Below are 23,371 nucleotides of genomic sequence, written 5' to 3'. Positions count from 1 at the left end.
AGCCCAGTCCCCGCCCTCCCTCCCCCTGCCCCACCCGGACACACTGTTCTCAAAGGGAGCTGTTGCTGAGGCAGGTGCCCAGTCAAGAACATACAGGAGGAGCTCAAGAAAAGCTAACTGAGGGCTTCCCTGGTGGCACAGTGGTTGAGAGTCCGCCTGCCGATGCAGGGGACGCGGGTTCGTGCCCCGGTCCGGGAAGATCCCACATGCCGCGGAGCGGCTGGGCCCGTGAGCCATGGCCGCTGAGCCTGCGCGTCCGGAGCCTGTGCTCCGCAACGGGAGAGGCCACGGCAGTAAGAAGCCGGCGTACCGCTAAAAAAAAAAAAAAAAAAAAAAAAAAAGGGCTAACTGAACGGTCTTGCCTCAGCATCCTCAGCTGCTGCAAGCAAACAAAAACACTTACTGAAATTCTGAAGAGGATGTGCTCAGTGCTCTCCGGGTTAATCAGCTGAAAGTTGAGCATTTGTTACAATTTTACTTGATACAATCTTTTTTTTTTTTTGCCGTACGCGGGCCTCTCACTGTTGTGGCCTCTCCCGTTGCGGCAGGCTCAGCGGCCATGGCTCACGGGCCCAGCCGCTCCGCGGCATATGGGATCCTCCCAGACCGGGGCACGAACCCGTATCCCCTGCATCGGCAGGCGGACTCTCAACCACTGCGCCACCAGGGAGGCCCGATACAATCTTTATATTAAATGTTTCAGAAAAGTAAACCGTGGTCCCTACTACTAAAAAGGAGACCATCTGGGGGCAAGAGGACAACTACACATGGAACGCGAAGGAGCAGCACACAGTCATGAAGCGCAAGGTTATCTTAACAGGAGAGATCAGAGGAGAGGGAGGTCAGTGAAGGACGCAGCGATGCGCGGAGAGGCTGGATCTGAGCGCTGGATGCAGACTGCACGGCGGCAGGGGAGGAGCCACAACAAAACAGAAACCCCAAGCAAATGGAGCCTCATTTTTGTCCTACCTAGCTCCCGGGGGGATGTGAAGTGGCTTGCAAAAATATGCAGTAAAACCTCACATCCATTAAGATGGCTACTATTAAAGAAATGACTAATAATACCAAGCACGGGCGAGGAGGTAGAGACACTGAAACTCTTGTGCACTGTCGATGGGAACGTAAGCTGGTACAGCTGCTCTGGAAAACGGTATGGTGGTTCCTCAGAAAAATTAAAGACAGTCTTACCATACAATCCAGCAATCCCACTTCTGGGTAATTCCACTTCTCAAAAGAATTGAAAGCAGGGTCTTGAAGCAATATTTGTAAACCCATGTGCATAACAGCATTATTCATAATAGCTAAAACGCAGAAGCAACCTAAGTGACCACTGATGGATGGTGGACAAGCAAAATAGAGTACACGCACGCACGCACACTGGAACGTTAGTCACCCTTAGGAAGGAATTCTGCAATATGCTACAACATGGATGAACCTGGAGGACATTACACTAAACGAAATAAGGCAGTCACAAAACAACAAATGCTGTGTGATTCCACCTATGTGAGGTACTCAGGGCAGTCAGAATGATACAGACAGAAAGTAGGATGGAAATTGCCAGAGGCTGGGGAGAAGGAGGAAAGGAGAGTTGGTGTTTAACAGGTGTAATGTTTTTGCAAGATGAAAAGAGTTCAGGAGAGGCATGGTGGTGATGGAGGTTACCATATGGGTGTTACTTAATACTATTGAGCTGTACACTTAAAAATGGTTAAGAAAGTAAATTCTATGTGTATTTTACCACAATTTTTAAAATTGGGGACAACAAGAACACTGAATGCAGTCTAAAGTTTCTTAATGGGGTTGTCTTTTGTCCCTAACGTATATAACAATCCTGTCAAAATATTGTGATTTAAGAGCACTTTAAATATTTCTTCCCTGAGGAGTTATAGCACAAACTTGATACTGGGTTGTTTTCAATTTTTAGAAATTATTTTATGGTTTTAAATTTAATTTTGTCTTTTAATTATATAAAACATTTGCATGGTTCTTAGGTGTAAACCACAAAGCAGGTACATTCAGAGAAGCACAGCTTTCATCTTTGCCTCTGTTCCCTGTTCTCTTCCTACCCCTATAAAAGGTTAAATTTTTATTTATCCTTCCATTCTTTCTTTTTGAAAATATTAGAAAATGCATGTCTCTTTCCTGTTTTACCCTATTTCTTATACAAAGGTCAAACACTACAACAATTGTTCCACACCTTGTTCTTTTCAGGATAATAATATATCTTGGAGATCATGCCATGTTTCTTTCCACACTTGCACAGTCCTCCATATAGGGATTGTGACTGGCAGAATCCTAAAGCCGACCCTCCCCTTCCCACCCCAGCTATTCAATCCAACACGAGCCTAGGAACCACTGGGAAGAGAATTTGAAGACGTAATTAAATCCCAATTCAATAACCTTAAAATATGTAGATGATCTGGGTGAGCCTAGTCTAATCAGGTGATGCTCTTAAAGCAGACCATTTTCTCTGGCTGGTGGCAGAGGAGAAGTCAAGGACACTGAAGTCTGCTCAACAACAAAAACCAAGCAACCCAATCGAAAAATGGGCAGAAGACCTTAACAGGCAGTTCTCCAGAGAAGATGTACAGATGTCCAGTAGGCACATGAAAAGATGCTCAACATCACTAATTAGAGAGATGCAAATCAAAACTACAATGAGGTATCACCTCACACCAGTCAGAATGGCCATCATTAAAAAGTCTACAAATAGCAAATGCTGGAAAGGGTGTGGAGGAAAGGGAACCCTCCTACACTGCTGGTGGGAATGTAAGTTGGTGCAGCCACTATGGAGAACATTATGGAGGTTCCTCAGAAAACTAAAAATAGAATTACCATATGATCCAGCAACCCCACTCCTGGGAATATACCCAGACAAAACTATAACTCAAAAAGATACATGCACCCCTATGTTCACAGCAGCACTATTCACAATAGCCAAAAGATGGAAACAGCCTAAATACCCATTAACAGATGAATGGATAAAGAAGATGTGGTACACAACAGAATACTACTCAGCCATAAAAAAGAATGAAATAATGCCATTTGTAGCAACGTGGATGCAACTAGAGATTATCATTTAAGTAAGTCAGAAAGAGAAAGAAAAATACCATATGATATCACTTATATGTGGAATCTAAAATATGGATTCTAATAAACTTGCACTGCTTACATATTTACACATAAAGTTACTGTATATATAGAAAATATTTTCAAGGACTCATGGGCTTGGTAATATTCAAAAGACATTATTGCTACATTTCAATATTTACCAAAGAAAGCCACAAAGTAATTTCAAACATTAAGCCACTGCAAAGACCTATCTACAAAACAGACTCATAGACATAGAGAACAGACTTGTGGTTGCCAAGGGGGAGAGGGAGGGGGAGAGAGGGAGAGGGATGGACTGGGAGTTTGGGGTTAGCAGATGCAAACTATTACATTTAGAATGGATAAACAACAGGGTCTTACTGTACAGCACAGGGAACTATATTCAATATCCTGTGATAAACCATATGGAAAAGAATATAAAAAAGAATGTCTATAATGTAATGTGTATAACTGAGTCACTTTGTTGTACAGCAGAGATAGGCACAACATTATAAATCAACTAGACTGCGATAAAAAAATTTTTTTTTGAAAAAAAAAAAGACAAAGACACTGAAGCCTGAGGAGGACTCAGGGCCTGAGACATGTTCCTGCCGGCCTCCAGGAAGGAAGCAAACAGCTATGCTGTGAACTGCTCATTGGAGGCTGAGAGCAAGCCCCAGCTAAAAACCATCAAGAAAATAAGGACTCCAGTTCCACAGGGACAAGGAGATGTGTTCTGCTAACCAACAGTGAGATAGGAAGAGAACCCAAGCCTCGGGTGAGAATTCGGCACCAGCCATACCTGGACCCCAAGTATGTGAGGCGTGGCACCAGGACTGCTGACCCACAGGAGCTGTCAGATTAACAAATGTGTGTTCCCTTTAAAAAAAATACATGGGTAAATTTTAAAAGGCAAAGGAGACCACCTTCACCCCTCAAGGCAATTAAAATAACATGGGGTCAGTGGAAAGGTTATAAAAATCAAGCCATGTTGTAAGAATCTCTGCAGTACTAAAGAAGAGATGCATATGTGATTCCGAGTTTCCTAGTGGTCAAAGCAAATAAGGACACACGATTAATTACAAGTTGTAATTTCTATAAGAAGTGAATATACTGGTTGTACAGCAAAGAGGTCTGAGTGATGGTTCCTCCTCGTGGGTCTCATAAAAGGCACCCTGAGCATTACAGTGGGCTTCGCTTGCCATGAAAAAACTATACTGTAAGGTCATTTTATAGCATCTATTCTTATTAGAGGACAGAACCCCAAAACAGACTTTATTAAAAGTGAGTGCAATAGGAATGTAAACAATATAAGCAAACATCCAGACACAAGAATGGGTCTTTGGGTGCTTGAAACATTGAGGAGATAAGCCTGATTACAGGAAAGTTGGGATAGTGCTGGGTTACAGAGGCTTTAAAACCAGATGCAGGCATTAAACAGGGAGGCGCTTTAACCCTAGAAGTCACAAGATAAAAGCTGAATTTAAGAACATGGTGTATATCAGGGTGGGTTAGACCAAATCTGTCTAAGCCTCTGTGCGACGACACACTCATATGCAACCTTGGAAAACCTGTTTTAGATAAATTACCGGTATATGGGTCAGTCTAAATGCCAATCATCAGTACATTCCTGGCATCCAGCATCATGGGGCAAAGCAGAGAGGTTCAATCCTTGTGCCAAGTTCTGTCAATTTCAATAGGAAAAGGGTTATACTTTTTTCTGCATGTTGTTTTAGCAAAAACCCTGGTTTTTAGATGTATTGCATCTACCACAAAAATTACGAACCTAGGGACAAGGTGACATTCAAATTCTCAGAGCTTTCCGATGTTCCTGTGTATACACACCAATTGTTAGGAGGAGCCGCTCTTTTGCCACTTCCTTCGGTTTAAACCCCAAGGCAATTTCCCCCCTCTTAGTGCAATGTCACTACCATCCCAGCTGAGGACACTCATCACAACAAATCAGCCATCAGGCAGGAGGGCTGCAGCAGGGGAGGGTCTCCCGGATCCCTTGAGAGCAGAATGAGGGTCTGTAAATTAATCTGGGTCTCCTTCCCCAGCAGGACAGTGAAGCAAGCCATGAGGATGCGCCCCCTCTGGTCTTTCCTTCTCACGCCACATGTCACTTTTGTGATAACATGTTGACTGTATTTTACACTTTAATCTAAACCAACCTAAGAATGTATTTTCTCTTGACTCCAATAACTGGAGTCACACGAGAAAATTCCTTATGTATAAAGACCATTGTACACAGTCTTAAATGTACATACTTTGTATTTTTTTCTTATTACAAACGGAATACCATTTAATTGCAAGAAGAATTTTAGAAAAAACTATATTTTTAAGGTAAATAAAAACTAATTGAAAGTGTTGTATACTTTAAATGGATGAATTATATATGTGAATTATATCTCAATAAAACTGTTATTAAAAAATTAATTGAAAGCCCACTGCCCTTGTACATGAAGTTTAAAACGGCAGCTAACTGTGTGTTTCTTTCATGGGTATTCTTATAAGCCAGGATTTACAACACCCCAGATTCCTAATCTACAGAAATTAGTAAGAAATTCATAATTATGGTTTGATATTTGGGGGAAAATCTCTACATAACACACTGTACTAAGCATCTCCAACTTAGCAGGCCCACGACTCCTCCCAGCCGTCTAGGCCGTGGGGACCCGTAGCGCCCAGACGGCGCGTGGACAGCCCAGCTCCTCAGTACAGCCCGTGCTCTTACTCCCAAGAGGGAGATTAGAAAGCTGCCTTAGATACAACTTTCGTGATGAAAAAGCAGCATCGGTTTTCTCTTGACATTCTTCTAGCCAGTCTGCCAGGTCATCTAAGTTGTAAGGAATGTCCTTTTCACGATTCACAGAAGATTATTTCATCTTGAATGGGGAAAATGTGTCCGTGAGCACTCTTATTCTGTTCAGTTGGCAACCATGCCACAGAAAAGGGCATTTGTGCCCAAGGATGCCTCCTGAACCTACCCCGCCGAGGGCTCAACTGCTTAAGGCGAAAACCTGGAGTTTATTCCTACCCTCCGGCACCCAGCCCACCTCCAAGCAGAGTCCTGCTGCTGCTCCAGCCTGCACCCTCTCCAGGAGCGGAGCCGGGCCCGCGTCCGGGCCCTGGGCCTGAATGACTGGAGCAGCTGGGCGACGGCCCCCCAGGACCACGCCCTCCCATGTGCCCTCCCCTCCACAGAGGGCTCCCCCTGAAGTCACGTCCGCCCCTCTGTCCCCACCACAAAGGCTCTGTAGCAGCTCCCCACCGTGCGCACGACAGGGCCGCGCCCTCCCGATCTGGCCCCACTCCCGCCTGCTCGCCCTCGCCCACCACACTCCTCCCGTCACCGCTCTTCCCGTCACTGCTCCTATGGGACAGGGCTTTGCAATTCCCGAGTGACGTGTCCCTTCCCACCTCCTCCCCGAGTGACGTGTCCCTTCCCACCTCCGTGCTGCTCCAAACGTGAGGCAGGAGGGAAGGGGGCAGGGCACCACCTCTCAAAGAAGGACATGGCCCTTGAGGATAGGACGTAAACGGGTTAGGACCGGCTAGGCTCAAGATGGAGGAAGGTTCCACTTCCCGTGGGCCTTGAGCCTCTGTATATGCTCATTGTAACACGTCAACTAAGTGACACACCCACCAGTGCCGTGACAGTTCCGAGGCCGACCAGAAAAGGCCAAAAAGTGGGCAGTGGCCCAATTCTTGGAAATCCCCACCCATTCCCCAAAATAGTTAGAATAATCCTCCCGCTCATTAGTCTATGAAATTACCCAGCCTAAAAAACTAACCACCCCATATTTTGGGGCCTCTCGCCTTTTGAAACGGTCCACACTCTGTCTATGGAATGTGTACCTCTCTAAAAACATCCACCTCTTACCTATCGTTTTCTCTCTCGCCGAATTCTTTCTGCAATGAGACATAAAGGACCTGAGCTTCATTAAGTCCTGAGACCAGGTGTGTGATCTCAGTTAAAAGACAGTGGGTTCAAGTCCCACTCTGGGTTGTGTGGTTTCAAATGCTGTCTGCCCCACCTCCAGGGCTCTCACTTCTTCTCCTGGTGACATCAGATTTATCACTCAAGACACGGCCCAAGCATCTCTTCCAGGGAAGCCCTTCGTGATCCAGCAGGACACGCTGACACCCTCCTTCCTCCCTCTCCTTAACTTGTGTGTGTGTCTTTAAGTCTGTGTTTCGTGGAAGGATCCTGACCTCTGAATTCAGGAAATTTTAGGAAGACACTGAATAGAATTCCGGCGATCTGTGAACACCGCAAGTCACATACAAAATCTTGCATCCATTTCAAATAAGTAGCTTCCGGGAAGAGGTACCACTTCTTTCACCAGGTTCTCAAGGGGAACTTTACCTTCACGGGTTAAGAACTCTCTGCACTAAATTGTGAGCTCTTTGAATGCAGACACGATCACATTACATTTCGTTTCCCTGTTTGTAGCTTAGTTCCTAGGGCTTGTGAACACTAAATGCATTAGCTAGTGGTTGAATAAATGAGGGAATGAAAGAACTCATTTAAAAATAATTTATTGCTATGGGTAAGACCCAGTGTTGGCTGTAGCTATGATTAAAATAGACCTGGTTGCTGCTTTCATTGGGAAAATAATCTGGCAAGGGAGACAGGCGTGAAACAATTAATCATGCAATTGCTATTTCATTGCAACAGTGGGAAGGCCTGTAAGGCAGAAGGACAGGGCGCTAGCAGAGGGCTTTGATCCAGCCTGCTAGTGGGGGTCTGAGGTCAGAGGAGGCTCCTCTGAGGTCTTAATGCTCATAAAGTAAAAGAATAACAACTAAGAAATATTACCAAGAGTGATAACTACAGTTACTATCCATCAGTATGTTGCAAGGTTAGCTAGGAGACAGCATTATTTACACATAAAGAATACAAATCCTGACTTAAGAGATCCCTTTGATTGATGAAGGAGATTTGCTAGTGAAAGCAAGTGTTCCTCCTTGATGAGGTCACTTAGCTTGGACATTTCACCAGGAAGTACCAGGGGAGAGTGTAACCCTGAAATTTTATGAAACTCCTTCTTAAAAAAATCTGCCCCCAGTTTTCTAATAGTGTAAGGCCAGCCTTGGATACTTAAGATCAAGCCCCTAGGGCAGCATGTCTGCCAGGCTCAGTGTCCCAGAAGTGGTTCTGAGTCTGGCCTCAGTCCTCTGACCATCCGCCACCCCACTGCCCCCAGCACCCCATTTCTACCTCTGCCCTCTGGCTGGAGGGTCAGCTCACCTGCTGCATCTCCCAGACTCACGGGAGCTTCCCCATCCCAGCCCCCCATCCGACAGGTCTGTGTCAGAGGCCCTGGCCGGCTCAGGCCCCTCCTTGGTGCCCTGACTCACTGGGACTCTGCACAGTCCCACCCCTCCAGGTTCTCCTGGGGAAGCCAGACTCCATGCTGTGTGTCAGCATCTGAGATGGGCCTGAACCCATGGCTCCTGCATCTCCAGGTCCTGCCGTGTGGCTGCAGGTCTTGTTGGAATGATCACAGCCTGTTGTTCCTCATCCACAGCTGCAGAGACCCATCCCCCGAGTTATGCCGAGCAGAAAACTGGGGCTCCTCAGACACACACAAAACGTCTAACTAAAATAGGCCTCAGTGCTGGGGCCTGAACTGTACCCCCTCCACAAGGTTCATCTGTTGATGCCCTCACCCACAATGGGACTGTATTTGGAATAGGGCCTTTCAGGAGGTAATTAAGGGCTGCCTTAGTCTGTCTGGGTGGCTTATGAACAACAGACATTTATTTCTCACAGTTCTGGACGCCGGAAGTCAGAGATCAAGGTGCAGGCATTTTCAGTGCCTGCTGAGAACCATCTTCTGGTTCACGGCCATCCGTCTGTCACCATGTCCTCACTGGCAGTGGGGCAGGGACCTCTCTGCAGTCTCTGTTGTAAGGGCACTGACCACGTAACAGGGAAGAACCACATAAGACTCCATGTTGGATCTGTTTCTTTTACTTTAACCTCTGCGTTCCACTGCTTTTGTTCACTGAAAGGATACTGTCTATACATAATGGGCTGCCTCAGGGGACCCTGCCCCTCTGCCTGAATCTTAACCCAAAGTGCCTTTGTTCAGGGAAGCATCCTGACCCTGTTCCACCTGTGGATGACTACAAGAAAGAAGAAATTAACACATCTCCTCCCCGAGGCTGGCCATTCCAGGTGATATTTGCAAAACTTATGGCCTTTTACTTTACTTCCCCATCTCCCCCTCTCTGTGCTATAAAAGAAACTGGCATCCAAAGCCCGAGAAGACGGTTATTTTGAGACTTTAGTCTGCCATCTGCTCAGTCTGCCACCTTCCCGAAGAAAGTCGTATTCGTTGCCTCAACACCTAGTCTCCGATTTATTTGTTGTGAGGTGAGCACAGCAAGCATGGACTTGGTAACAAATTGGGCGAGCCAGCCAGGCAACTTGCTGCTTGTGGCTAGCTGGCCCCAGTGAGGGAACACTGGGGCAAGGCCCTAGCAGCTGCCAGGACCATCTGTCCTGAGGATCTTCCCTTCAAAATTCCCTGAAGCAGCACCGGCTACCCCAGCGCTTGGCAGTTGAAGCAAGGAACCGACCAACTTTTGCAAGTCCTCGGACTCGATGTTGTAGGGTAAGTCTACCCAGTTTGGGAACCGGTTCGTTTGTTTTGGTCTTGGTCTTGTTTTGGTTTTGTGTATCCTTTTGTGTTGCGAGTTGACGGACTCGACTTTGTAGGGTAAGTCACTCTGGCGTGCATACCGGGAACATACTCCCCTGTCAATTTGGGCTTTTTCTTTACAGGATAAGCCAGTTTGTTTGATTGGGGTAGACTGTTGCAACAGGTACCAGGTCCAATTCCTCCAGGGGGGAATTGCTGTTGGACTCTATCTGATTTGGAGCCAGTTCGCTGGGATCTAGTTCAATGGTTTTGTAGGGTAAGTCTCCCCAATTTGGGAACCGGCTTGTTGGTTTTCATCTTCGTTTTGTGTGCAACAATGCTAGAGTTTGTTTGCGCCTTTTGTGTTTTGGTGTTATCCAACTTATAAAAATGGGAAATACGCCATCTATCCCGAAGGAGAGCCCTTTGGGGCATATATTAGATAAATGGGTGAAACATAGCCATGAGCCTATGAGTAAGAAAGACATGACGTACGACTGTAATAGGGTGTGAACCCAGTATTTAAGATCATAAGAGCAATGGCCCCTGAATGTCTCACTCAGTTATCACATGATCTCACACAAGTGTTCTGCAAAAGAGCAGGATGCACTGGGAGTTGGTCCAACTGCCCCCCCACATCCCGCCATCATATTCACTGCCTCCTGTTTCCCCTACCCATGGGGAGCAAATAGAAGTTTCTACGTTAACCTCCAGAGCACAGGAGCCTGATTTAGTATCACCATCTAAGACCCGACAGGATACCCAATTTGGACCGAGAGCCACTTCTGCAGCAGGGCAATTTTCCTTGTGCCAACATCCTGTAAGAGGCCAGAGGACTCCCTTGGACTTGAGGCATCCGATTCTAATTTCCCCACAGGAGCCCCAGGTAACTTTGACAGTGGGGAACAAGTGGACTACCTTCCCTATTGGTCTTAAGAGGCTTTCGTAAATAGTAAACAGAGGGGAAAAAAGTCATGCTAGGAAAAACTTGCCTGTAACTCTGAGATGCAAATGTCCTACCTGGTCTTCTCAAGAACCCTCATCTCTTCCATCTTTTTAAAATGCAATCTTTAAAAAGAGGGTAAGGTAATTTAGAAATTGACTTGTCAAGGATAAATAAAAAACCTAAGTGTCTTTTCTGTAAAAATTCAGCCATCTAGACAAGTGAGCTTGATTTGTTCCATCTGCCAGAAACCTAATCTTAATTCAACCTCTTTTTGTGAACCGATGGGCTTTACACTGCTGTACCTGACTCAGTGCTGAAATTTTGAAATGAAAACTATGATGTCTGTTTGTCTCCTTGTATGAGTCTTTGTATTTGTATAATATCACTGAGGTTGATTTGTGGATGACCTCTATTTAATTGGCTTAAAGAAAAGTAAGCACTTACAAACCAAACAATTCTAAAACAAGAAAAATTAAGCTAAATGAGTTTCAGGTTCACATGAACTCAGAAATATTCGGTATTACTGTTTGTTAATCCAATTAATAGACATGTCATTAGAGTCATCAGCATTAAATATAATACTTTTATTGTGCCTAAGTTTTATATAAGCTAAATAAAATCTTGTTATGTCTCTTGCAAATTTGTCAACAAGGAAAGTAACCTGATGTGAAGAAACTTTTAAGGAAAGAAAATGCAAATGAAATAAGAGCTTTAGGTGAACTTTTTTTTTTTTTTTTTTTTTTTGCGGTACGCGGGCCTCTCACTGCTGTGGCCTCTCCCGTTGCGGAGCACAGGCTCCGGACGCGCAGGCTCAGCGGCCATGGCTCACGGGCCCAGCCGCTCCGCGGCATATGGGATCCTCCCAGACCGGGGCACGAACCCGTATCCCCTGCATCAGCAGGCGGACTCTCAACCACTTGCGCCACCAGGGAGGCCCTAGGTGAACTTTTAAAAATAATTATCTTTTAGGAATGTCTATCTAAAATTAATCTCTCCAGATATTCAACAACTTGAAAGTTAGAATAGTGCTAAAATAAGTTAAGTGATGGAAGGTTTATGGAAAGTGAACCCCAAGAAAAGAGTTTTGTACATGGTCAGGATTCACTAAGTTTAAAATAAGTTTAATTGAGTAAATAAATTTTAAAAGTAAGTTGGTACAAAACTTGAATTTGGCTTTTCTCTCTGTTAAGACGACAAGGTTTCTTAAGATTTTGAACTGCCTTTGATAACAAATGTTAAGTTTCTTTACCTTTTAAGTGATCTGGTTCTGAATTTACCTTTGAAATCTTTTATTGTTACTTCGGCTAAGTGAATAACTATTGTTTCACAGTGACCTGTGATCCTATCTGACTGTTTTAGACCCTTTTGATGTTTTTTTGACATCACTTCCCAAATCAAATTATAATGAAGTTCCTTTGACCTCTAGCTAACTCTGGGATGCTTCAAAGGGCCCCTGAAACACCCTAAAGAGAGATATTAACTAATTAGGTTCACTTGGTATGTTAAATTACATGGGAAGTGTTGTCAAATAAGTAATAAATCTTCTTAGGTTATATTTTATGGCAAATGATACATGTATTCTAGAGATTATATGGAGTTCCTAAAATTTGGTATGTCCTGGTAAAATATTATCACTCATAATTCTAGTTATTATCTGAAAGTGTTGCATGTCACAACAGTAACCAAATTACTTTGTCAACTGCATGGTAATCAGATTTAAATATGCCTTCTTAAGTCTTTTGTCATTATAGACAGTTATGGTTTCACTCTGATGCCTTGGCAAAAATGCTTCCTCTCCAAGGAGATTTATAGAAAGGACCTTTGGATAAATACAAGTTTCTGGCTTTCAGACCATAATGCTGAACTGGGTAAGAAATTGAAGAATTCTAATGGGAAACCTGATGGCTTCATAAAGCTGTTAACAAGAAGGATTAGTTACATAGGACTGAGTAAAGTGGTGAATATGGTTATAATTTTTATGGTTTCTATCTGGAAAATGAGTGGTTTAAATCTGTGTTTTCCAGGTGTAAGGAAAACCTTCCCCTTAAACTAATTATGACTTACAATAATTTGGTAAATTATACCTTTGTAAGCCAAATTGTTTGTACTTTGTATCTCCCTGCTGCACTATGTCTTTGTCAATGTTACCAGCTGCATTACTTATATCCTGTCTATTTTATAAGATCGTTGTCTCTTACAGTACCCAGTGTGTAACCAGGCTTCCAACAAAACTTCTATGGCTAAACATCTTGAGGAAGTAGATCACATTTATAACATAAAATAATTGTAATAGTGTGTTTCTAGCTATGGGAAGAAGCAACAAGGGAAAATGTCTCCTGGATCATAATTAGATAGAGGATCCAGAGAAACTTTAATTATCAGTAGGGCCTAATCCAAAATCTAGCACCTGGAGTGACATATCAAGAATTTTCGCCTGACCTGGGATGAGCCTCCCAGCGCTGTGGGACAAAATTTGATCCTGAAACGTCTTCCAAATATTGGTCAAAACCCTGACCAAGAGAAGAGGATATGAGAAATGGAATATTTCCTGCCACATCAGTCATGAGCGATTTCAGCCCTCCAACGTGAGCCTGTGAGCCCTGAGCAAACTCAGGATATGAGAATACAGGATACAGGCCCCGGATAGCTGAGGTGCATATCAAGAGAGTGATTCCAGTGAGCCCAGACTCCTGCCTTTTCCCGTACAGAGAAAAGTGCTAAATGCCTTAACTTGAGATGCTGCCTTCAGGCTTGAAGTTGAAGCCCTCAAAATTCCCACTGAATAGATCATAATTCAACTTCTAGGTTGTGAGTTTTTTGTTGTTTTTTTAAGGCTACAGGTGTAAAGGAGATACTTTCCAGAGAGGAACAGAAGAGACAACGTTTGGAACACTGGCACGGATGGCGGACACGCCCAGAAAGATCCATCTGACAAAGCAATTAGAACGGTCGTCACCCCTTTTCCCACAAGGTTATGGAATGGACATTGACAGTGGGGAATTGTAACAGGGAAGAGCCAAATCTGACTCCATGTTGGATCTGCTTCTTTTACTTTAACCTCTGCGTTCCGCTGCTTTTGTTCACTGAAAGGATACTGTCTATACATAATGGCCTGCCTCAGGGGACCCTGCCCTCTGCCTGAATCTTAACCCAAAGTGCCTTTGTCCAGGGAAGCATCCTGACCCTGCCCACCTGGGATGGCTGCAAGAAAGAAGAAATGAACACATCCCCTCCCCGAGGCCGGCCATTCCAGGTGATATTTGCAAAATGTGTGGCCTTTTTACTTACTTCCCCATCTCCCCCCTCTCTGTGCTATAAAAGAAACTGGCATCCAAACCCTGAGAAGATGGTTATTTTGAGACTTTAGTCTGCCATCTTCAAGGTCTGCCGGCATTCCCAACTAAGTCGTATTTGTGCCTCAACACCTCGTCTCCGATTTATTGGCCTGTTGTGAGGTGAGCAGAGTGAGCTTGGACTCGGTAACAACCCCATTCCCCAGGGCTCTACCCTCTAGACCTGATCACCTCCAAAGTCACCCCCTGTCCCCCGCTGTCATACCATCATACTGGGGGTTAGGATGTCAACATATGAATCTGGTGGGAGACAAACACCCAGTGTATAGCAAGGGTGGGGCCCTAATCCTACAGGACTAGTGTCGTTGTAAAAAGAGGAAGAGACACCAGTCATCTCTCTCTCTCTTCTCCTCTGTCCCTCTGTGTGCACCCAGGGGAAAGGTCATGTGAGGACACAGAGAAGGCCGCCATCCACAAGCCAGGACTAGCTCTCACCAGAAACCAACCTGACGGCACCCGGGTCTTGGATCTCTAGGCTCCAGAACTGCTAGATTTTGTTCCGGCCAACCCCCGTAGGCTAACACAATAGGACTACCACTTTCTTCTTCCTACAACCGAGCCACAAAGTGACATCTTTGCTGGATAACACCACGCAGCCCGCTGAACACGTGAGTTGAGTTGGGAAGAGAAATGTCACCATGAGATCGAAAGCATAAAGACCATGGACCTCACTCTCGTCACTCACCATCAGTCACAGACATCCAGACCCCTAAGACCTCTCCCGTCTGCTGGCCAAAGCTCACTTTCAGGGAGGACTTTGAAATCCCTTCCTTCTAAGTGTCATAAATAATGTAATAGCACGGGGCACGAAGTTGCTTAGAGACATGAGAATTTAACCGAGAGCCCAGTGTTAAGCTAAAGGAATGACAATCTAACCGTGAAGTAATATCTGGCATCCACCTGTCCAACAACATAGCTCTGTTGTGAGCTCAGGGCTACCCTCGGCAGCAGCACAAAGCTCTGGGATGAGAGGACAGAGAAGCAGCCACCTCAACCGTGGGAACCCCAGGTGATGAGAGATGGTACACAGTAGGTGATGATGTCACATGATGAAGGCACTAATATAACTGTGGACCAGGTGCTGTGGGAGCACAGGGCTTCCGACTTGGGCCAGGGAGTGAAGGTGTGCGTGCGTGTGCATGTGCCTGTACTTCTATACGTAGGCACACATACACACAAAAAACAGATAACGTTATTACAGGTACTATTATATTATAGACATATGTACGTTATCGTATTTATGTATTGTGTATACATGTGTGTATACATACATATACATGTAAAATAGATGTTATAGACATTATAGGCATGTGTACATATGTATATGTGTACACATGTGTATGTGTGTGTGTACATCTATTATATGTACAAATGCACACACATACCCACACATAAAATAGATAACTTTTTTTTTTTTTTTGACCAGGATAAACAGCTTTATTTGGACTGAGAGCTGGAGAGTGAGAGGAGGACCTGAGATAGCGTACTGAGCTAAGGAGTAGAGATCAGTTTCCAAAACGGCAGTCAGGGCTCATCAGCCAAATGGACTCCACTTCCCAGCAGCCTTGCAGTGAGCGCAAAAAATAGATAACATTTTATTATAGGTATTATATCATAGACACGTGTACATTATATTTATGTATTGTGTATATGTGTGTGTATCTATTACATACACATAAAATAGATATTATTATAGGCATGTATTATAGGCATGTGTACATATGTATGAATATGTGTACACATGTGTATATGTGAGTGTGTGTACATCTATTATATGTACAAATGCACACACATACCCACACATAAAATAGATAACGTTTTATTATAGGTATTATATTATAAACGTGTACATTATCATATTTATGTATTGTATATATGTGAGTGTGTATATCTATTACATACACATAAAATAGATATTATTATAGGCATGTGTACATCACATGTATGAATATGTGTACACATGGGTATATGTGTGTACATCTATTATATGTACAAATGCACACACATACCCACACATAAAGTAGATAACATTTTATTATAGGTATTATTATATTATAGGCATGTGTACACCATTATATGTATGTATACGTGTACATATACGTGTATATGTTTGTGAGTGTGTATGTGTGTAAAAGCCATTACTAAGAAAACAGCTAATGCTCACTGGATACTTAAATACCACATGCCAAGTCCACTGTTCACTTGTGTTTAATCCTCACAACAAACTATGCTGTAGAATAATACTATTAGCCCCGTGTTCATGAACAAGGAACCCAAGGCCCCAAGAGGTTCAAGTGTCTGGATCGCACAGCAGCGAGCGGCAGAGCTGGGGTTTCTCCCCAGGAGCCCGAACGTGGACCACGTGCACGTAGGAGCCCAGTGATGGGTTCAGGGGCCATCACTGCCACACGCACCCAGCAGGGCTGGGCCCGGGGCCTGTGTGAGGGGGCGGGCTGGGCTGGGCAGGCACCCCCCGCAGCTCAGACAAACTCCCACCCTCCCCGGGGAGTGCCAAGCAAGAGCTCTGTGATCAGTGCCAAACGGACATCGTCTAGTCTCCTGGACAGACTACTGTGCTTTTCTCTTTGCAAAGTAGCTGAGCTCCATGCCCCGTGAAATCTATGGATGTTTTGTTCCAGGTAACTAGTAATGGGCCTGGCGCAGCATGTAACATACAGCATGCAGGGAAACGGAATAGGAGGTGATGACGTCTGAGGAGAGACACATGAATTTTGTAAAGAGTGAAACAGCTGCCAATTCTTACATGGAATAAGAATCTGTCCCCTCTGGGAAGTAGCGCTCAGGATTTGCTTAAGTTAGGAATTTAAGGAGCAAATATTTATGGGTCCCTACACAACTGATGAGCTGGAAAAAAATGTGCCAAAATTCACCTTCTAATTTTAAAAAGTGACATATCAATTTATTGGGCTATGTTATTAGGCTAACCCCTAGACCACAGTACTTTAAAATAAACAAATGCAAAGTGGCTGATCCTTAACCAACACTCTGGAAATATCCTTTCCCCCTTTTGCTGAATAGAGAGAGAATAAATCATTGGAAAAGAATTTGCGTAGAAGGTGACAAATTAAAATATGAATACTTTCAGTCAAAGTGAAGACTTAGTCTGCTATTTCAGGCAAGACTCGATACATAAATATGAGATGGGCAACACAGCATCACATTTAACTAGAATTAGACGGTCCTAGCTGTACCAGAAACTGTGTTATCTTGAGTAAGTTATTAAACTCTCCAGGTAAAAGTGTGTTTAGAGAAACGGGGAAAATAACATTCATGAGAGGTGATTCACAAGCAGAAGGTGAGTCGATCCACCTCATCATTATCAATAATTAGTAGGACCTTCTTCCAGTGGGAATTCCAACACATGCACTGCGAACCACGGCTCTGTAATCACTGTTTGTGGTCTCGCCTTAGCTCATTCTTCTAGTTTCTCCATTTAAAAAGCATTCTTTCCCTCTGTTTGTTTATTTTTTTCTTCCAATATCTATCAGTTCCTTCCTGTATCTCAGACAAAATGTATCGACCACCTTCCTGGATCTCAGACAAAATGTATCGACCACCTTCCTGGATCTCAGACAAAATGTATCGACCACCTTCCTGGATCTCAGACAAAATGTATCGACCACCTTCCTGGTTTCTAACTTCTACCCCTTTCATTCCTTTCAAATCAATGGATAAAAGAGTATTTGTTTCCTGAGGACTCAACTCAGGCACATTTCTTTATTTGTAAAGGATTAATCTCAGATATGTTTCTAAAGTTCCGGTCCTCAGAATGACACTGAAATACATGGTGAGGTGTATTTTTCTATTAACAAGTAGCACATCCTCCCTATGTAGAATTCTTGGAGCTGTTTTGAAGCTATGGATAAAGTGGCGGATCAAACAAAAATGACATGTGCTTAACACCGTGAGCACTGGCTGTGAATTCCCCAAAGGGTCAGCTCATCCTCATCTTGTCTGTAAAGGAGAAATGTCAACACAAACCAGCCTTACAGCAGTGGTATAAACAGCACCTCAAAAACATGGGATTTCTGTGGGAAGCACCACAAAATAGCAATATATTAGTTTCATTACATAATCTAAGAATAACCTTAGTAGCAGAAAACACATACTGCCTATTATGCATATTTAATATTTTAAATAATATATCACAAACACAGGTCCACATCGAGGGAAGGCTAACTCCAAAACTACGTGTGATCAGCTATTTTCAAGTTTTGTATTGACATTTGATTGGTACTTCTTTGTTAATTTGGGGGAATCGCCTAGGCATTTGTGAGGACCCAAACCAGAGTGCAAAAATAGTAACTGGGGGAAACATTTTTAATTGAGAAAAGTCTATTTTCGGAGCATGAAGCCAAGACCTCGGTTTCCTGGGCAGCCCTAGTGCTGGTGAGGTGGGGTGACCACGTGGACGTGGGGGTCAGCCCAACTAGCAGCAGGGTCACAGGGGAGGGGGGCTGTGGGCCAGACGCCACAGTCCCCGCTGGACGGCGGAGAGCAGCAAGGATGAGACGGCAGACAGCCAAGGGGAGGGGGAAGGTGCTCAGCTCAGCAACTGCGATTGGTTAGAAACGATCATGTTACACACACACCCCGCAAGTTTCACACTAAGGTATAAATCACATGTCGTCACAATGGCAGACCAAAAGGAGATCACCACCTCCTAGCACCCTCTATGTCTGGTGCACTGGGGCGCTATGTCTGTCTGCTCAGCACACCTTCCCTTTTCCTTCTGGCAAGAGCACCTCCCATTTCCTACAGAGAATGGCATTCCCACTCTCCTTACGGTCCTGGCCAGGCTGCCAGTGATGCGCCAACTCTCCAGCCTTGTAAAGTCAGGTGACCTAATCCGCAAAAATACGCATGTGTCTCCCGTGAATTTCACTCCTGAGAAGAGCCAGGAGAGGTGGAGATGAATCCACTCACCCAGGGGAACAGCTGCGCCCAGTTAACAGTCAGGACCCCCTGCTGCCAGGACGCCCAGAGCCCCCATGTGACACCTGGCTATTAACCTCTTCCTCGATCCTGCGGGGGACCCAGTATTATTCTAACGCTTTTCTCCCTTCAGCTTGGGAGCGCTGGTGTGGGTCGCTTGTAACCCGAGCACTATGACACTGCCAGGCAGGGTGCTAGGTGCTTTATATGGGAATGTCTTTAATCTTGTGCTCGTAACATCCTTGAGAGGAAGATTCCATGATCCCACGTTACGCACAAGAGGCCGTGGAGGTTAGAGTCGCTTACTCACCGACACACCGCCAACAAGGGACGAAGCGTGATGAGGACCTCATCGGATGCCAGGAGCCAGGCTCCTCCAGCTCACAGACAAGCAGGGATATTAAAAAGTTCCCCTTGTTAGGGAGGCAGGATGAACAGTTGAAGTGTAGGTTTTTTAGGGCAGTGAAACTATTCTGTATGATAGTGTAATGATGGATACATGACACACATTTGTCAAAACCCATAAAATTGTACAACACAAATAGTGAATCTTAATGTAAACTAATAATATATCAGTATTGGTTCATTAATTATGACAAATACACCACACTAAGGCATGATGTTAATAACAGAGCAGGCTGTGGAGGACAGAGGTATGTGGAACTCTCTGAACTACCTTCTCAAGTCTTTAAAACTCTGCTAAAAAATAAAGTCAATTGATTCTTTTAATAAAACAAAATTCCCTTCGTTGCCCCATAAGCTCAACATCTCAGATGCTTTCTGCTTTGAAGGATCTTTACTAGATAGCAGCAGATACAACAAATTAAAGTTCTATATATTGTTTTAATGTATATATTATTTCCCTATTTAAAATATCTCGTCACATAAAATCCGGATCTTTTATTCTCTGTTCGGTTATGTTGCAAATTCTTTTGTATTCCTGATTAAGAACAATTTAATTGCATACAGTCACCTAATGGTTGTTAAGTGTCATGGTGACTCTGAGAACACGCTTAGTAAGCATGGTATTAAGCGAAGCTAACATAACAATCAGTAAAGAGGTATCGTATGTGTAAGGAACTGTACCAGGTGTCATGGGAGAAACAAAGTATACAAAGGGAAGCTTTTTTTCTACTTAAGTATATTTGATTTACAATGTTGTGTTAGTTTCAGGTGTAAGCACAGTGATTCAGTTAGATACTGTTTTCAGATTATATTCCACTATAGGTTACTACAAGATATTGAATATAGTTCCCTGTGCTATACAGTAAGATCTTGTGGGTTATCTATTACATATATAGTAGTGTGTATGGGTTAATCCCCAATTCCTAATTTCTCTCCTCCGTCCTTCCCCTTTGGTAACCGTAAGTTTGTTTTCTATGTCTGTTGAGTCTCTTTCTGTTTTGTAAATAAGTTCATTTGTATGATTTTTTTACATTCCACATAAAAGTGATATTAAATGTCTTTCTCTGTCTGACCTACTTCACTTTGATAATCTCTAGGTCCACCCTTATTGCTGCAAATGGCAATATTTCATTCTTTTTATGGCTGAGTAGGATTCCATTGTATATATGTACCACCTTAAGAAGAGAAGTTTCCTCCCAAGGCTTTTACTGTCTAATTGGAAAGATGAAGAGTAAAATAAAGGCTAGAGGTGGAACAAAAATGAGGAAGTGTGTGTGACTCGCTGTGAAATGGTTGTTTTAACAGAGGTGACCATGACATCCCATGAAGGACCTGAAGGTCTCTCAGATCCAGGGAAACAGGAACGAGGAACTCGGCTTGTTCTGTCGGAGAGCAAACCGTGTGATGCCCAGCAGCCCCCTGAAGTAATATAAGGTGCCCGTGGGGCACGGCTGACACATGGCGTGTCCTATTTCCAGGGGACAACTTCCAGAGGTTGGTTTTCCAGATTCACAGGACACAGCTTCTGAGTGGTCACCTTCTCCTGCTCCTCCCAGCTGAACCAGAGACAAGTCACATCACTGCACTGACTTTGTTAAGGAGGTCACTGCCTCATGTTAGGAACCTCCAGGGAGGGTTTGGTGCCGTCCTCTCAGGCTGATTATTTGAGATTTATGTCTTGAAATGCCAAACTGCATGTTTACTTTCTTTTTTTTTTTTTTTTTTTTTTTTTTGTGGTATGCGGGCCTCTCACTGTTGTGGCCTCTCCCGTTGCGGAGCACAGGCTCCGGATGCGCAGGCTCAGCGGCCATGGCTCACGGGCCCAGCCGCTCCGCGGCATATGGGATCCTTCCGGACCGGGGCACGAACCCGTATCCCCTGCATCGGCAGGCGGACTCTCAACCACTGCGCCACCAGGGAGGCCCCAAACTGCATGTTTAATCTGTCATCCAAGCAGACTGTTAGATCCAGAAATGACAAGATTTAACACACAGTATTTCATGCCCAAGACTAACAGCAAAAGCTGCAGTGTGTCTCCCCACACTCAAAGTAAACACGATGTGCTAACAGGTGGTTTTTCCTCCCTCACCAAATAATTACTGGTTTCTTCTTACTAAAAACAAATTATTTTATTTCACTTAAGGAGACTATGATTAACTGTACAAAATTACACTTGTCTTTAATTGAACAGATTTTCTTCCTTCCTCTGTGTTAGTGGGATGTTGTATGTTATTATACAGCTTGGGAAAACCCAGACAAGGAAGCCTTCACTTTCAGGACTGAAGCTGGGTTGGTAACAGCTCCTGCAGAACTATGCCTGGTGGGTGGCAAAGTTTCATTCCGTCCTTAAAGTTACCTATGGCAAACGGACCCACAGCACTTTACATCCTGTCTCAGTCCATTCTGGGCATCTTATAAACAACAGACATTTATGTCTCACAGCTCTGGAGGCTGGATATCCAAGATCAAGGGGCCAGCCTGGCAGGGTGGGGGCCTCGTTCAGATTCATAGCTAGCACCTTTCCTCTGTGTCTTCACATGGAAGAAGGCGTGAGGGGCTCTGTGGGGTCTCCTTTATAAGGGCACTAATCCTATTCAGGAGGGCTCCAGCCTTATGACCTAAGCACCTCCCAAACCCCACCCCCCACCCGAACACCATCACATCGGGCAGGATTTTCAATATATGAATTTGGGGGCATACAAACATTCAGACCACAGAAAATTCTAATTCTAATTTACTGGAAGCACACTGATACCTCCCTAATTTCACCTAAGAGGACACTAGCTTTAGAAAATTTCCCAGAACATGGTGGGCTAAGGCTTTCTAAAGACATGTCCCTAAGACAAGGGTTCTCACCACGATGCCATTGCATCACAGCTGGGTCCTCTCCTGTGTGCAGCCAGAGGGAAAAATAAATTCTGTCTCGCTTAAACCACTGTTACCTTGGGGTCTTTGCTACAGCAACTGGCATTTTCACCTTAACTAAATAAGGCAAATCCCAACTAGTGGCACAGGTACTAAGTCAAGAAGGCAGAGGTTAAGACAGGAGGAGCTTTCTTTGTCCTACTGGAATTTAAGGAAGGTTCCAACTGGTTCTCCACCCTTCAATGGAAAATGCCCCTTTTTTGTTCTAATACTACCCCCAGGGGAACAGCCTTGAGCAGTTACGGAGCAGTGAGTCAGTCACCCAGAGAGTTAGACCAGGCGAGTTTACCCAGGTGATCGGACAGGGGACGGCGCACGGGGCTCCCTTCCCAGGTCATCAGTCCCGTCCTGGGTGATCAGACGGGGGACGACGCAAGGGGGTCCCTTCCCAGGTGATCAGATGGGAGGACGGTGCACAGGGGTCCCTTCCCGGGTGATCAGATGGGGGGACGGTGCATGGGGCTCCTTTCCCAGGTAATCAGGTGGGAGGACGGTGCACGGGCGTCCTCTCCCAGGTGATCGGACAGGAGGGGCACACAGGGGTCCTTTCCAGGCGTAAGCTGAGATTCCCGTCTGGCAGGTGAGTTCTCTCCGCAGCTTCTATTCACATTAGAGGATTACCACAGGGAGGGCAGTCAGCACGTACTTTTGTGTGAGTGTCAAGACTGAGAAAGACTCATCAGTGGGAAGGGTGGCCAATGGCCGGCCTGCTGCCCAGCTCGTGGATGAGGCAGGACCCAGCGGGGAGCACAGGTTAGCCGGCCGTGTGAGAACACAGGTCCCTGAGGGGCTCCAGGGGACGCTTGCCATGTCCTCCCATATGGGAAAGGACCGCAGCCCAGCACTGGGAGGGCTCGTTCCTTGAGGGTGACAGTGAGGAGACCGTGACCGAGGCCTGGGGGAACAGGGCTCCGTGGACACCATCAAGCCTTCCAGACCCACCAGATCACTGCGGGGCCACGTGTCAGAGCTGTGCAGACACACCCAGACCAACCACCCCCAGTAACGCCCAGAAACCCCTGAGGATATGGTGATCCCAG

Source organism: Mesoplodon densirostris, chromosome 6 (genome assembly GCF_025265405.1).
Source record: "Mesoplodon densirostris isolate mMesDen1 chromosome 6, mMesDen1 primary haplotype, whole genome shotgun sequence".
NCBI classification, from domain to species: Eukaryota; Metazoa; Chordata; class Mammalia; order Artiodactyla; family Ziphiidae; genus Mesoplodon; species Mesoplodon densirostris.
Note: the sequence above shows the minus strand (reverse complement) of the source record.